The sequence below is a fragment of the Gobio gobio genome (assembly GCF_949357685.1).
Source record: "Gobio gobio genome assembly, chromosome: 6".
Lineage (NCBI taxonomy): Eukaryota > Metazoa > Chordata > Actinopteri > Cypriniformes > Gobionidae > Gobio > Gobio gobio.
In genome coordinates, this window is record NC_137102.1 from 36,395,054 (window position 1) to 36,412,245 (window position 17,192).

Below are 17,192 nucleotides of genomic sequence, written 5' to 3' on the forward strand. Positions count from 1 at the left end.
GTGGAGAGCACTCAGCTAAGCAACAATAGAGGTATATATACACGCATCAGTCCTACCTCCATTTGTTGACCGTTATCAGCAACCCTTCCATCACCCCTTCGCCACACCTTTTAACACTGAAACCACTTACGGGGCTACTCTGGGTTCAGGCCTAATTCCGAGCTCGAAGCCCTCCCCTCGGACAGCACGCCAAATACGCATTGAATTACTCTCTATAAATTATATGTAAGTGCGAACTCTTGAAAGTGTCGGTACTGAAGTTTTGTGGACAACAACGGCGGTAAGAGACCTCAAATATCTGATTGAAAAATGCAAACGTCATGACACTACTGAGACGACTGCGTAACCCAGGCTACTAGTAAACAAATAAGTATGTAAGTTAATCGAAAAAGAACCGCTGAAAAAAAAGAGAAAAAGACTGTTCTAGACTGAAAAGAGAATCACCCAATCACACATTGCGCTGCAGTGACTGACACTTCTGTGAGCCAATGGCAGCAGCGCATCAGGTTGCGCAAGCCCCTCTTTGAATGCGAGCGGCAGATGAGAGAAAGCAAGTCAGAGAACGCAGCTGTGCGGAGTAATCTCCGGAAATGTCCAGCATTTAAGCTAAAGATTCAGAGTGAAAAGAGCCCTAAAGAGTCAGAGTGACAAGAGACCAGATAAAGTAAAGTTGAATATTTGAATGAAACGTTGATAAGCTGTCATCGGAGCGAGAAGAGGACGAGTCAAAGAAATAGTGACTGATGCAGACCAATGCAACTTTAAAGTGCTGCGTATTAACTTCCCTGCTTGAATATAGACTACTTTCTTGCCTTGGTGAGTCCTATTTCAAATATAAACTTGATAATATACAAGAAAACAATGTTGCAAGTTTTCAGCAAATTTATATGAGGTTGATATTAACTTGATTTTAGTATGTGCGTGCATAACGATCTAGCCAGCTAGTCTGCACGCGGGCTAAAGCTAGTCAAATGTGAGAAAAAAAAGCTAGCCAGTCAATGAAATATGACGCAGATTCATGTCTAATTGTCAACGTGTTTAATAAGTTGAAATATTGAGTTAATTTGTGCTTTACTGTACATGTGAATTGTTCATGAGACTGAATTGAGTATTAATTATTGGTTCTGCCTTGTGTTTTTACAAGGCTGGGTTTTTTGTGAGAGATTGTGATTCACCATCAGAAGTTTTCCTGTTCCATATCGGACACACGAGATACAATACATGGCGAGCCACCCACGGATTCGATTCCCTTGTTGAACTGTGCTCATCATCTCTGGTAGGAGAATTCCTTTCTTTTTGTTTCGTTGCTCTTGGACAAAAAGAGCTTGGACTCATTGCGAACTGTTTTTTTTAATTATTTTTTCTCCTCTCCATCTTCATCCAAAGGACATTGATTTTGAATTGAACTGTCCTAAACGAACGAACATTTTCTTGAACTGAGTCAATTGATTCTGTTCGTCTGAGTCGATTCCACCAATTGAATCTCGAGCATTTGATTCACAACCTGAAAAGAATACCACAGTTTTGAGGGAAAAAGTATTTATTTGAATTTGAAAAGTGAAATTGAGAATTACATTCTGTACATTGAATCAAATTGACTGTTTATACGAATTCTGAGTGTTCAAGTGAATGCATTATTTTGTTTGAGAATATTGTTACCGTTTCCTTGAAGTATTTAATTTTTCCAATTGTTTTATTTTTATTTTATTTTATTTTATTGTACAAAGAGAATAATCTGATTGAGTTAAGGTTGCTCATTCAAGTATTTGCTAAAGATTGTGGAGAACAAATATTGTCCATTGCTAATTAGTTGATTACATTGTGATTTGCATATTTCAAACAACAAAAGAAGAAAAAAAAGATCATTTTTACTTTAATATAAACCCTCAGTTGAATCATAAAGAAAAGACTCTGTTGATAATTCATCACCACTGTGCTGCCTTCCTCTCTCCAGTAGTCGCACCTATCTTCTGATCCTTTGGCCCATAGTGAAATACTCACCAGTGTGACACGCACCACGCTACAACTGACTTTAATCAGAGAGTCAGTGAGAAATTTGCTGGCCAGAAAGAAAGGAGAGCAAAATGTATGTTCAAGTAGTCAACTTGTTAGTCTGTTGTTGCTGTTTTCTTTTGTTTTTCCTTTCCTCATTCAATTATATGTGGGAAATGAATGTGTAAAAAGATAAAAGTGAAGACACTGTTTTCTCTTTAATGCTTGAATTTAATCAACATGGATCTTGATACTGCCTCCCCCATCCCTCCCACCCCGCGGCGAAAAAAAACCCCACCCCCCAAAAAAAAATTATCACCAGCTGCCACTGAAGGGAACTGTGATTTTGGTTTGTAATACTCACATTTGAAAACACCCGCGTCACTTTTCTCCGCCTGACGTATCCTCTCATGTGGCCTCATGGGAAGGCATCCGATGAAAGCATCTGATGATGAGTGCTTCACAATCTGGGCATAAGCAGTCGGCCATCCGGGAACTTCTCACTTACTTTTTTTGATTACTGAGGTTTCAAACGTACTACTCTTTTCACGCACTGTTTTCTCCTACTATATTGTAGGTAAGTAGGCATATTCGAATGCAACATTATTATACGCACGTCCGAATCTCGCGAGAAATAGTCCAAAACCCCGGTAGTTCTCGCCTAATCTTTTATGAATACTAAGGATTCGGACATACTATTCACTTGCCTACTGCTTTTTACATACTGTATAGTAGTGAAGTATGCATTTTTGAATGCAGCCAATGTGAGGTGTGTGCTTATATCAGGGTTTTTCCTGAGTGAAAAATGGTCTTCGGTGGTGGCTGACAGACATGGTCATCCACACACACACACACACACACACGCACAGTAAAAAGTACCCTACCCATGTGATCTGCAAGCGCAATACTGACAATAAATTAAAAATAAATTCAAAGAAACAGTTTGTAATTTTTGCTTATCTTATTTTGATACCTTGTTCCTCATTTTTTAACACTATTTACAGATAATTGTTTTGGTATATAATCATATCAGTATTAAAAAGTAGTATAAAAAACAAAACAAATAGCCTAATTTTCTGCCATATAAAATTATCAGCTAGCTAATAACAACTTTGTTCTGGTTTCACCTCACTCCAGTCTAAACTAAATGATTTTAGGCTTTTTATTTTACTACACATTGTCAACAGAAATAAGCTGAAAGACTGTGAATAATTAAAACTAATTCTTACTATCCACTCTTGCTAAATTGGGTAAGCACACTTGTATTCTCATTCTCATATTCTCAAAAAATGTCCGAATGCGCCACGTGCAACATGGATTCGGTCTTCGACCTTTTGATTTTGATTAACGTAATATGTGAAATATTAGAAAGCTAAGACTGCTTATTTTGAAGACAGAGAGAGTGCGCGGAGAGGGCTCTTTGCTTGTTCTCTCTGTCACTCTAACATGGACCCTATCACAAGCGCAGCAGTCATCTATTCTACATCACTCATAAATCACAATAACTCATCAAATAAGGCATTGGCAGGACAAAAATTTGTTTTGGCAGCCGCCAAAAAAATTTAAATGTAGGAAAAACTGTATATGCTGCCTGTAATGAAGAGGAGGTGAGGTGCGGGTGATTAGTACTCTGGTGACAACGATCTCTGAGATTGGGTGATGGTGGAGCCTGGCTGATCTCTGACACTCCTGTGTTAATCAGGTTAATTGTCTGAACGTGCTCATCCTGAACTTTGTTAATATAACATCATATAATGAGAAACTTTTCAAGCCAGTGGCTGCGTTCGAAACCGCATCCTCATTGAGTAGGTACTCATTTTCAATAAGTACTTACTTAACGAGCTCTAAAAGAGTAGGTATTGTATTGCCTGATCTCGTTAAGTATGAATGCGATCCGCACTTTATGCGCCATGTTGACGTTATCATGTGACCTACGACGTTATCTCAAGCGCAACGACTTGAAAAACGAGTGACAGGTTTAATTCATCGATCTATAAATATCTTAATATTGATTAAACTTGCTAATTTTGTGTTCTTGTTGAAGAAACAGCTGCCCGTTTATTTTGTGATATTAACCCTACTAATCTGACCCAGTTTTATCCTTACCAAAACCCAAAATCGTGATCTCTTTAATATTTTGTAATTTCTTTATTTTATATGCCAAACAATTCATCCACAAGCAAAATTGGCCTAAATCTCCTTTATATTTTCCTTTTTCTTGTTAAATTTAACTCCTGTTTCATCCCTCAAGCTTATGAAAAAACATTTTTATTGCATTATGATGAATTATTCAAAGATATCTAACTTTCTAAATTTTCTAAATTTCTTTGTATATATGCAAACCCATGATATTTGTTTTATCATTATGATTGTTTAAGATACAACCATGTAATTCTAAAATAAAAGATATGAGTGACAGGTGCAGTGACAGCTCAAAGCATCAGTAACTCCACAGCCCGACCTGTGCGGTTTCCCTCAATGTTTGCACAGAGACGTCTTTCAGCTGCTCGAAGATCTCACCTTTGGAGAAAACTGTTGATTTTATACTCGAAAAATGTAAGTATCACTATTCAAAATTAAGATTACCCCAGAATGAATTGCATTGCCAGCCCACTAAAACGCTTACCATAATAATAACAAATGCTGACCAATATTTAATTATATATACTTTTTCTTTTTTACTGAAAATTATATTGTTTTAGTAAAACAAGCAAAATGCAACTTGTTGTCATATGACATAGCGATGCATGAATACACACTAGACAAATGCAGCCGATGTGAATACCAATTTTCAGTCAAGCAATGCATAAATGCATGAGTTAATAAAATATTTTATTTACTGACAACAATAGGAAACATGAATTAATGAGTAAAAGAGTGAATAAAAGTAAACATCACAAATGAATAAGTCACCAACACATGAAACAAAGCTTTATTCAAACGTATTGTTCTAACAAACTATCACGCATTTACAGGCGGTGAACCCCACATCTGCTGCCATCTCAACACAGCTGTGCCAATTCTGTGGCTTTATGTTGATGAAGCAGTTAACCACCGTGAACACCTTCACCTGTCCCAGCCGTCCCTCCTGTACCCCACAACCTTGAAGCAAGAGTGGGAGAACATGTGCGGGACAATCTGACTGCTGATGTGTCTGCTCCAAACATCCGTGTGCCTGCTCTCCATCAGCATGACTACTTAAAACATTTTACAATTCATGTTGTCAGCATCCCATTTCTTGCCATATTTGATTTAATATTTTTACAATTACATGCTATTTGTATTGTAGCTTTATGACTTTTGTGGTGTAGTGGGCTAAAGCACTGAACTGATAAGCAGAAGGTTTCTGCTTGGATCTCCGCAGCCGTCACCACCAGTGTGTCCTTGAGCAAGGCTCAACCACAGGAGCTCTGCAGCAAATGCACAGACTTCAAGAATCAGAAAAGTGCTGAAATAACTCTGTTTGAAATTAAAATAAAATACAACTTAATATTTAAATTGATGTTTTATTCATTTCTGTAGTATACTCAAAGCCTTTGATGACAGCCTTCCTTCATCAGCCTCTCTCCAGTCTCCACCAGATAAACACACACGTGCTCTTCTGGCCCTGTAACATCAGACAACATTCACGTTACCTGGATCTTAAACAACACCTTGATAAAAGCACAAAAGTTTATGTGCTCAATACTACATTTAAATGTTGAGGTAGTTGCTGATGCGTTAATGTTCCTCAATTCATCAACAGTAATGGACAAATAAAAAAGATAACTTATGTTTAGTTACTTTATGTAGATTTATTAACATTACTGACGTTCATGTAAAGTGAACAGTGTTGACAACAGAACTACATTATAGCACACACATCACTATGATCAGATGTCTATTTCATGCTGTGATGTCATCTGCAATACTTATCGAAAATGTTCCTGTCAGATGTTAAATAAACATTTAGCAAACATCTTTATCTTTAAGTATATCGTTTATGTAAATCCACTTTGGAGACTTGTGTGTTACTGGAGCTCATACATAATAAAACGTGTTTTTACAGCCCAATCAGACTGTACTGTCTGTCGTCTTTACACCTTCAACAATTTAACAGTTTACTCTACAGTAGTTCAACAAATGCGATTTTAACACAAGGAACCGTGATTTTGGTTAGTAATACTCACATTTGATTCGCTTTTCTCTGCCTGACGTCTCCTTTCCTGTGGCCTCATGGGAAGGCAGGGATAGAAAAGTATCCGACGATGGGTACTTCACAATCTGGGCGGAATCAGTAAGCCATCTGAGGATTTCTCGCATACTCTTTTATGATTACTGAGGTTTCGAACATACTACTCCTTTCACGTACTGTTTTCGCCTACTATATAGTAGGTAAGTAGGCATATTCGAGCGCAACAGTAGTATACGCACGTCTGAATCTCGCGAGAAATAGTCCAAAACCCCGGTAGTTCTCGCCTACTCTTTTATAAATCCTGTGGATTCGTACATACTTTTCGCTCGCCTACTGCTTTTTACATACTATATAGTAGGGAAGTATGCGGTTTCGAACGCAGCCAGTGACAATATTTTTTTTTAATATATAGTGATTCTGCATCAGCTCTTGCGAGCATTAAATCAGGTACAGCTAGAAATCATCAGGGCTTTATTTATGATATTTTATTTATTTATACAACAGCAATTAGGCAAGGGAAGAATATTGCATTTATGTGGGTCCCCGCTCATACAGGTATTCTGGGCAATGAAAGGGCAGATAAGTTAGCAAAAAAGGCAGAAAAAAAGGAAAATGTTGAAATCCATATAAAGTTATCTAAGGCAGAGGGAAAGAGTGTAGTGTGGAATGAAATAATGGATAAATGGCAGCAGCAGTGGAATAATTAAATAAAAGGGAGGCATTTATATTCTATACAAAATAGAATGGGTGTATCAAGCAATAATGGTAAGAGTAGGAAAGAACAAGTCATTTTAAGCAGAATAGAATGGGGCATAGTAACCTTAATGGTACTCTTTATATTATGGGGAAACATCCAACAGGAATGTGCAGCCAGTGTCAGGAGTATGAATCAGTTGAGCATGTTTTAATATATATTGTGGGAAGTTTAAGAAAGAAAGACAAGAAATGATGACCCAGTTACAAAGTTTAGGATTAGTAGAGAGAAATGTTAAATGTATTTAGGAATGTGCAGAGAAACAGGAAGGAAGAAAATATTTATTAGATTTTTAAAAAGAAACTGGACTGGACAAAAGAGTATAGTGTGGATGGAATTTAGTACAGTAGGTGGCAGTAATGCAACAAATTGGATGCAAGCTGCCGTAAAACCCCAAAGAAGAAGAAGAACTTTCCAAGCAGATACAAAGCAACCAACAAACTGTCCGGCCGCTCATTGTGGCTGTTAGGAAACTAACTTGCACTGAAGAGACTTTGTTGCTCAGCACATAAAGAAGAACTACTTATCGTGATTTCAGAATGTGGTGATTTCAGACTGTGGTGATGTGGTTTCTCCACTGCATGGATCCTCATGTGTAGCCTCAGGTGATTTTTAAAAGCAGGTTGAAAATCTGATCAGGTAAAAATTTCCCCACATTGATCACATGTGAACGGCTTCTCTCCGGTGTGAACATCAAGATTATTTTTGTATGTGAAACTCTTCCCACACTGATTGCATGTGAATGACTTTTCTCCTGTGTGGATCTTCATGTGATTCTTAAGTGCTTTTTGTGTGAAGCGCTTCCTACACTGATCTTATGTGAACAACTCTCCAGTATGAACTCTGATTTGAAGGGCTAGATTATATTTATTAACTCTTTCCACACTAGGTGCAGGATTTCTTGGCTCTTCTTTTCTTGTGTCTTTTAAAATTTTTGATCAATGTTTTTTCTCTCTCCAGATTTGAGATGATTTTTCTCCTTTACTTCACCCAGTTTTTCACTCTCTAATGTGTTATGTGTATGTCAGGTTAAAGAGACCTGTGTTTTTAGTCTAGATTTAAATTGCCAGAGTGTGTCTGCTTCCTGAACCATGCTAGGAAGACTGTTCCAGAGTTTAGGTGCTAAATAGGAAAAGGATATACCATTTGCGGATGATTTTGATATTCTAGGTATTATCAACTGTCCAGTATTTTGAGATTGCAATAGATGTGAAGGACTATAATGCGTTAAGAGCTCGCTCAAGTACTGGGGAGCTAAACCATTTAGTGCTTTGTAAGTAATTAACAGGAATTTAAAATGTAAACAATGTTTAATAGGGAGCCAATGCAGTGTTGACAGAACTGGGCTAATATGGTTATACTTCCTGGCTCTAGTAAGAACTCGAGCTGCTGCATTTTGGACCAGATGGAGTTTATTTATTAAGCGTGCAGGGCAACCACCCAGTAGAGCATTACAATAATCTAGCCTTGTGTTCCGCATTTGTCATTGAGAGTATATGTTGTGGTTTAGATACATTCTTAAGATGGAAGAATGTGGTTTTGCTGATGCTAGACATGTGGCGATGGTCCTAGTACTGAGCCTTGCGGCACTCCAAAATGAACTTGTGATTGATGACATCTCTTCATATATTGCTACAAATTGGTAGCGGTTAGATAAGTATGATTTGAACCATGCCAATTCCACTAATGACATTTTCGAGTCTATTCAAAAGAATGTTATGGTCGATTTCAACATTCTATCAAATGCAGTATCAAATGCAGCACTAAGATCCAGTAAAACTAATAGAGAGAGAACCACAATCGGATGATAAGAGAAAATAATTTGTAATTACGGTCTAAATCCTGACTGGAAATCTATGCAGATACCGCTTCTTTCAGTTAGATCGGACGGAATCTCCACGTCAGAAATATCAAATACAGCCAAAATATAAATCCGTTTGTCTGGTGTGTGCAGCCCAGTAAACCTGTCAGCAGAAAGCAAAAAGGGACAAACATCCCTTTTAACCACACAATCCAAATAAACAACAATAAAAAAAAGTAACACAAATTAGAAAAACATTAAATGAATACTAATAATAATAAAATAATAGTGCTGTCACGTGAATAATCCCAATTAATCGTATCCAAAATAAAAGTTTGTTTTTAAATATGTGTGTACTGTGTATGATTATGTATATTTCAATACGCACACACGTATTTACTTAAGAAATATTTGCATGTATATACTGTATCTATATTTATATCATTTATATTATATATACATATTTTGTATAAATCAAGTCAAGTCAACTTTATTTATATAGCGCTTTTAACAATGTAGATTGTTTCAAAGCAGCTTTACAGTGTTAAACAGGAAAATAATGCAGCATAATTTTATTCAGCTGTATAGCCATTCTGGAGAAAACGCTGATGTCATCAGTTCATTTCAATTATCATACAGTGACAGTGTGGGCTTTAGATCAATAATTAGATCAGTAATTTAGTTTATATGGTTAATTTAGTTTATTAATTTATTTCGATGTTTAGTTGAAAAATTGAGTGTATCCAACTGAGCACGCCAAGCCAGAGGCGACAGATATAATATTTATATATTAAATATTAAATATATATACATATTTTTTGTTAAATATACACATGCATGCATGTATGTGTGTGTGTGTGTATTTATATATACATAATTATACATACCATGAATGATAAAGGAATAAAGTGCATAAGAGGCATAAAAAGTGATTAAGTTGAGTGTGGCTATGGCAGAGTTATATTATCTTATGGAAAGATAAATTGTTGTTTCTCTGAAGCTAATAAGATAAAGAACAAATAAAACAAATAAATGAAAGATTATTTGTTATTAACTAGCATCAGTTCGATCCAGGGCTGGACAGTGCGACATGCACGTGCTACGAAAAAATCAGTCTGTGCGATGAATACATTTACCACAGTGCCACGTGTGCGATACAGTTTAGCATGTGAGATAGAGCTTGTTTGTGTGAAGTGAGAATTTTTTTTGTGCTTGTGTGAGGTTATCTAGGGCTGCACGATACGATTGACTGAAATTAAACCAAAATAGCAATTTGGCTTAGTGAGATTATGAAATCGGAAAGGCTTCCATTTTTAAATAAATATATGTGCAGGTGAAGCGCAGCACTGTTCAGAGCGGATCGATCGGTTCACAGTAAATGCTGCTGACTATTGACTATTGAGTCATTGGCAGTTTAGTCATAACGGGGCATGGTTCGCATGAAAAATTGCTAATGTGAAAGCTGTCATGTGGAGCTCGGTGCGCACCGGGCGGAGACCTCCTTGAGGAGGTGGTCTAAGTTCGGTTGCACTGGAACTGTGCCGCGATTCGCGTGAATATGAAAGAAGCAAACTCGGGTGCGCACTTCTTCAGGAAGAAAAGTTACCTGCACATGTGTTTTAGGCAATTACGATGTAAAACACATGTAAGGGATGATAATGTTGCTGATTTACCTTAGATACGAGTGAGAGTGAGCCTGCTGTGTATTCTAGGGCTGTAATCAACCAAAGAAAATCTTGGTCGACTGAAGTCCTGACATTTTCGACTAAAAATCGACTAAAATGACGTTAGGGAAAAAAAACGTTAAATTAATTAGCTGCGCACTGTGTGCAGTACTTGGTAGCCTTGTTGTCTGCCTAAATGAGTTATAAATAAACATAAAAAACTAGAAGGCTATTTGCAGTATATTAAATAGCTTTTGACCTGATTATTTTGCACTGAAATGAGTCAGACACGAGTCTGACGGCTCTGACAGCGTTGCATCGCATGCACCTGCTCAATATCATAGCCTATGACTTCCGAAAATATAGTACTATAATGTTGTCAACTAGATATATCATCTCAAGAACTTTTGAGGAATATGCAACATAATTTAGATAATTGTTTTTGTCATATGTATTATAATAACTGACAGACAGTATCAGCCGCGTGACGTTCAAACCATAGACCGTAAAAAAACATATGGAGCTGAGCTCAGCTTCGCGGCTGAGACACGAATAGACTATTAACTTAAAGCTTTTACTCTTAAACACAAAAGGCACGTCCACTTTAATAAAAAAGGAATATTTATTAAACAAGCCAGATCAAGAGCAGAAAAAACGCTCTCACAATTAAATAAATAATATACAAGAAAAATAGCCTTCTTCAATCTGTCTCTCTTCTCCAGTGGGTTGGGCTAATCCAAAAGAAGTGGAAACAATGGGGGTGTTCTGAAGACAGTCTGTTACCTGTGAAACAGGGGTGCTCTGAAAACACCCCCATTAGCAATTAGTGCTTTCCACCTGATGAAATGAACGCGGCGCGGCAAAACTGATGAAATGAACGCGGCAAAACTGACAGTACAGATCCACTTAGCGCGGTGTTGTGACGCTTCCCCTCATGTGTATGTTGATGGGCGTTCCTCAAGTTTACCGCTATGGGCGTGCGTTTGAGCCAGCGGGGAATGAAACACAAAGGACCAGCGAGAGACTTCTCTTCGCCAGTTGGTTGGGCTAATCCAAAAGAAGTGAAAACAATGGGGGTGTTCTGAAGACAGTCTGTTACCTGTGAAACAGGGGTGCTCTGAAAACACCCCCATTAGCAATTAGTGCTTTCCACCTGATGAAATGAACGCGGCAAAACTGATGAAATGAACGCGGCAAAAAATCGACCAATCAGAATTTTGGTCGAGCCAGAACGTATCAACTAATAATCGACTAATCGACTGGGAGATTACAGCCCTAGTGTATTCGCGCATAGCGAGTGAAATCAGGGCAGTAAATTAATTGCATAATGTTAATTAATTTGCTAGCAGCAGAAAGCCGCCTTCATGCGACGCACATACAGTCAAAGTGTTGTTTACTCAGCTGCGCATAATAGCACCAAATTAATAAAAAACACAATATATTTACCGCGGTCTGTTTTCTATCATGCAGTGTTCAAATTTTTGATGCAAGTGTTTGAAATAACATACTTTTTTGATGTGACGTGCTTCGCATTACAGAATGAGGCAGAAATTATATTATTTTATAATATTCTGTACAGTGACAGATTCGCGGTGTAGAGAAGTGTACAGTGCTTTTTTTTCTCTTTCAGTGGATGCATAAGATTTCCTGACAAAAAATACATGTTTTGTATTTTATAGCATTTTCAGGTAACAGACGTTTTATATATGTGCTACAATTGTTTGGTCTGTGCTACAAAACTTTTGCTATGTGCAAAAAAAGTTAACGTTCAGCTAGACATGTGCCGGTAAACGGTAATACGATATACCGCAATAATGAACATGCACAATATTGTTATCGTGGGCACTTCAAAATACCGTGAATAATTATTTATTACGAATTATTCAGATTTTTAGAATGTATTTTAAGAATACTTTACCCGTCAACCGTTTAATATGAACAACGCGTCAAAGAGGAACGCGCACTGATGTAAACAGACCGAGCCGAGCACATGGCGGAAGGCGTGAAGACGCACTGAAGTGCACATTCACTTTCAGACAGCAGAGGGCGCTGATGGAACAGCAGAAACACAGCCGTTTCCCCAGTAATCACAACCCGGTGCTCGTCATCACATAACCTAATACTTAAAGACTTAAAGTCATTTTCAAACTTTTTTTTTTTTTTAAGTTTTAAATTACATGCCCTAGATATTGTTTGAATATGTTCTGACTGTTGTTCAATCACACACTTTACAATATGGCTCCATTATTTAACATTAGTTCATTCATTAACAAACTGACAATGAAAAATACTTCTAAAGCATGTATTAATCTTAGTTAAATGTACATTTCAGCATTTAATAACACATTATTAAGATCAAGATTCAAGATTCAAGAGTTTTATTTGTCACATACACAGTTATATACACAATATACAACTGGCAGTGAAATGTAAACAGGTCCGCTCCATGGACAGTGCAAATAACAGTTACAAGAACACAAGGGGAAATTAAAATAGAAATAGAATAAAATTAGAATAAAAAGTATTAACATAAGTAGAGTTATAAATAAATCAAGTAAGATAAAAATAGGAAATAAGATAAAAATAAAAAAATAAAATAAAAATATAAAATATAAAATAAGTGGATATGATAAGTGAGAAACTGTAGACTTAAAAATAAGTGGTTAACATAAAATATATATATATATTTATATATAGAGAAGTATGATGTGCATGCAATAGGTATAATTGCAAATGGAGTATAATGTGCAAACAGGAGTATGATGTGCAAACAGGTTATTACAGGTTGTTACACAGTAACAATAGGAACGTAAAGTGCAGTGCAATGGCAGTATGTGGATGTTAATGTTTAAACTGGATGTTTATGCGTGTGCGGGGTGAAGTGAAGTCACGTGACTGAGTTCAGGAGTCTGATGGCCTGGGGGAAGAAACTCCTCCTGAGTCTTTCAGTCTTTGCCATCAGGCTACGGAAGCGCTTACCAGATGGCAGCAGGGTGAAGTGAGAGTTTGCAGGGTGATTAATGTCTCTGATGATTTTAGTAGCTCTACCTCTGCAGCGTTTGGTGTAGATGTCCTGCAGAGACGGGAGAGCTGAGCCTGAGATGCGCTTGGATAAGCGCACCACTCTTTGCAGGGCTTTGCAATCGTGACTGGTGCTGTTCCCGTACCACGCTGTGATGCACTGAGTCAGGACACTTTCTATCGCCCCTCGATAGAAAGTTTTCAGGATGGCTGGTGAAACCCTGAATTTCCTCAGCTGGCGCAGGTGGTACAGTCTTTGCCTGGCTTTTTTCACCTGTGTCTGGATGTGTGTAGTCCAGGTCAGATCCTCGGAGATGTTCACACCCAGGTATTTGAAGCTGCTCACTCTCTCTACCGGTGTCCCGCTGATCATGAGAGGGGAGTATGACCGAATTTTGGTCATTTTGAATATTAAAATCAAAAGTTGTAACTGTATTATTTAATGGACCTGAGCTTACACTAACAGTTGCTTTTTTAAACTAACATTATCAAAGAAGAATAACTTCTGTAAAAATGTAGCTATTCGCTCTTTGTTAATGTTAATGCATTAACTGGCGAGACATTATTGTAAAGTGTTACCTATTGTTCTTTATAATTCTTTAGCACTTTAATCTGTTTCAAATATTTGTTTACTTTATACATTTTTGTGTATTGCTTTATTGTATTTAAATGTTTGGTTCTTTTGTTATAATAAAGTTTTTAAACCTGTTATAGTATGACAACACTTTTTTTGCAACTTTTTTTAAATATCGTGATAATACCGTATACCGTGATAAAAGCTTCAGCAATTAATCGCAACATGAAAATTTGATACCGGCACATGCCTACGTTCAGCCCTGGTTATATCAGTGATTTCCAACCTGGGGTCCGCGTCACGCGCATATTTGAAGTCAAATATGGATATGAAAAACCTTTTTATAGGTATATTTTATAGGAATGCTCCAAATGAATGGCCACAGATCGGAACCAGTTGATAATTACTTCCTTCTTTATGGCTCTGTTATTTCTTTTGATATATTGTATCAGTGTTTCCCCTAGGTTTACAGCTTTGGGGGGGGGGACCTCCCGAAACTACCAGTGTCGCGGAGCGGGAGTGTTACGGATACGTGGTGTTGCCATAGACAATAAATTAATTAATTTGGTAAATAAATATAAACAATAGATATACTATATTTCAGGGCTCAATGCTAAGGATATTTTTCAGGGGTTCAAATTTTTACTTGCCCTGTCAGAATTTTCACTGACCCCACCACAAAAAAAAGACAAATAAAATAAAATGGGCCTAGTATTGTTTTTGAGCCATATAAGCTTAATAAATAAGGTTATGACTCTAAAAACTAAAATCCTAACTCATATATTTTTTTTATATTGTTAAAGACCGTCAGTAATAAAATAAGAACAAATAATCAAATTATGAGCAAAAGCACAAATAAATAAAGCAGAACAAACATATACAAATTAAATAAACAGTTATTTTTATGTAGGTCTAAACTAGATTGTCAGGTACAAAAATAGTAATCAAATGTAAAATATAACTGCATAATCTGCATAAAATGATATGCCACTGCATATAAATACAGATTAACCCTTATTAAAAGTTATTCAGTCAAGAGCAGTGAGTGATTTTTTTTTTGTCTTTTGTTATCTCAATATTTATATAGCCAATGACGATATTTTCCGGCTTTCCATGTTTTCACTGTTATACTTTAGGGGGCGCTGTAGCGCATTTCCTGCACGAGAACAGAATCTCCTGATCAAAACACTGCCGAAGAAGCAACGTGCGATATCATGTGTAAGCAGATGCATATGTAATATAACGCGATCATCACCATTAAACAGCATATAAATCAAAACTGCCTAATGTTATTGAATGAAATGTCAACCCAGGACGAATTATAGGACTTGTCAAGCTTTGGGCTGTTGATGGACTCCATCTACAACATCTGTTTTGTTCATCGTTCAGACGTAACGTTAGTCTTTTACAAAAACTTATTTTTTTCAGCTTTATGCTCAAAATGTTGCTTTTTCATGAAACTTGCAACATTCAAGTGTTGATTAATAAAATAATATATGAAGCTGGAATAAAACAGTGGGTCTGTTCTTTCTTTGATATATTGCATGTTTAGATATTCTGTGGACCATTAAAACTTGTGAAAATGACCATAAATGCTGGCGGTGACTGGCAAATTTCATGTTTACGTTCATTTTAAAAGACCTAACCGACTATGTTTACGATGATACTCAACAAGACAGTCATTTTGATATAATTTTGTGTGAATATTCGCGCACTGAGACGCGTGGGCGTGTGTGTGTGTGTGTGTGTGGGGTGTGTTGCTGCCCTTCGCGACGAGCAAACTGAGAGACACACTTTCTCGTCTATGAGCGCTTGAATATTTAAATTGGCAAGGCTTAAAAATGCGCAAATGATCAGTTTCCGTGAAGATGCAGCTTTGGCCCGAGTGTCTTTCACGCTGGCACTGAACCATCGGGCAATTCTTATTGTCGACCGTAATGACAAATATTTTTTGTCATTCATTCAGGGGGGGCGGGGGGTCGTTTTGGGAGGGCGGGGCGCCCCCCCAAAACAATGGTAGGGGAAACACTGTTGTATGGTCAGATATTCATACTACAAAATATTCTGGGGGCCATTACATTTTTGTGAAAATGATAAAAAACGCTGGTGCTTGCTGGCAACTTTAAAAAAAAGAAACGCTCTCAGAAACGTGGGTGCCAGGGGCCTTCTCGCGTGAATGTTTAATGCGCAGCGACTTATAGTCATTGATTTAAACACCTTTAAAAGGGTTGTTTGTAGCGTTTGAAACACACAAGTAGGCTACTCTGCAAGCAACCACATTGCGTTTAATCTGGACAAGCAAATAAGCATTTATGATGTGAAGGACCAGCATTTCTAAACAAAAGTTCCATACAGACTTCACTTTCTTTGGGTTATAGTCAGAATTTGCATGGATCAACAGTGACAAAACCCTCTACAGTCGCCCTTTACGATGGTCAAAAAATCTGATGTAACCAACGCTATCTCACAAGCAATTTGTACGTATTTGTACGATTTGTCTATACTGCAGTGATGGGTAGGTTTAGGGGCGGGGTTTGAGGTTAAATCATTCATATGATATCATATGAATTGACCAACTCGTCCAATTCGTATAATTTAGCAAAAATCATACTAATTCATACGAGTGAGGTCGTACAAATTTGTACGAATTAGCCACCTCGTAAAATATGTATGAATTGGCGTGAGATCGGGTTGGGTGTAAGACCTGTTACACTAAAATCAAATTAACAACAATTTATTGAGCATGAAAATAACACACACAAATTACCATCCATCCATCCATCCATCCATCCATCTTCTTCCGCTTATCCGGGGCCGGGTCGCGGGGGCAGCAGTCTAAGCAGAGATGCCCAGACTTCCCTCTCCCTAGACACTTCCTCTAGCTCTTCCGGGGGGACACCGAGGCGTTCCAAGGCCAGCCGGGAGACATAGTCCCTCCAGGGTGTCCTTGGTCTTCCCCGGGGCCTCCTCCCGGTTGGACATGCCCGAAACACCTTCCCGGGAAGGCGTTCAGGAGGCATCCGGAACAGATGCCCGAGCCACCTCAGCTGTCCCCTCTCGATGTGGAGGAGCAGCGGCTCTACTCCGAGTTCCTCCCGAGTGACTGAGCTTCTCACCCTATCTCTAAGGGAGCGCCCAGCCACCCTGCGGAGAAAGCTCATTTCGGCCGCCTGTATCCGGGATCTTGTCCTTTTGGTCATGACCCAAAGCTC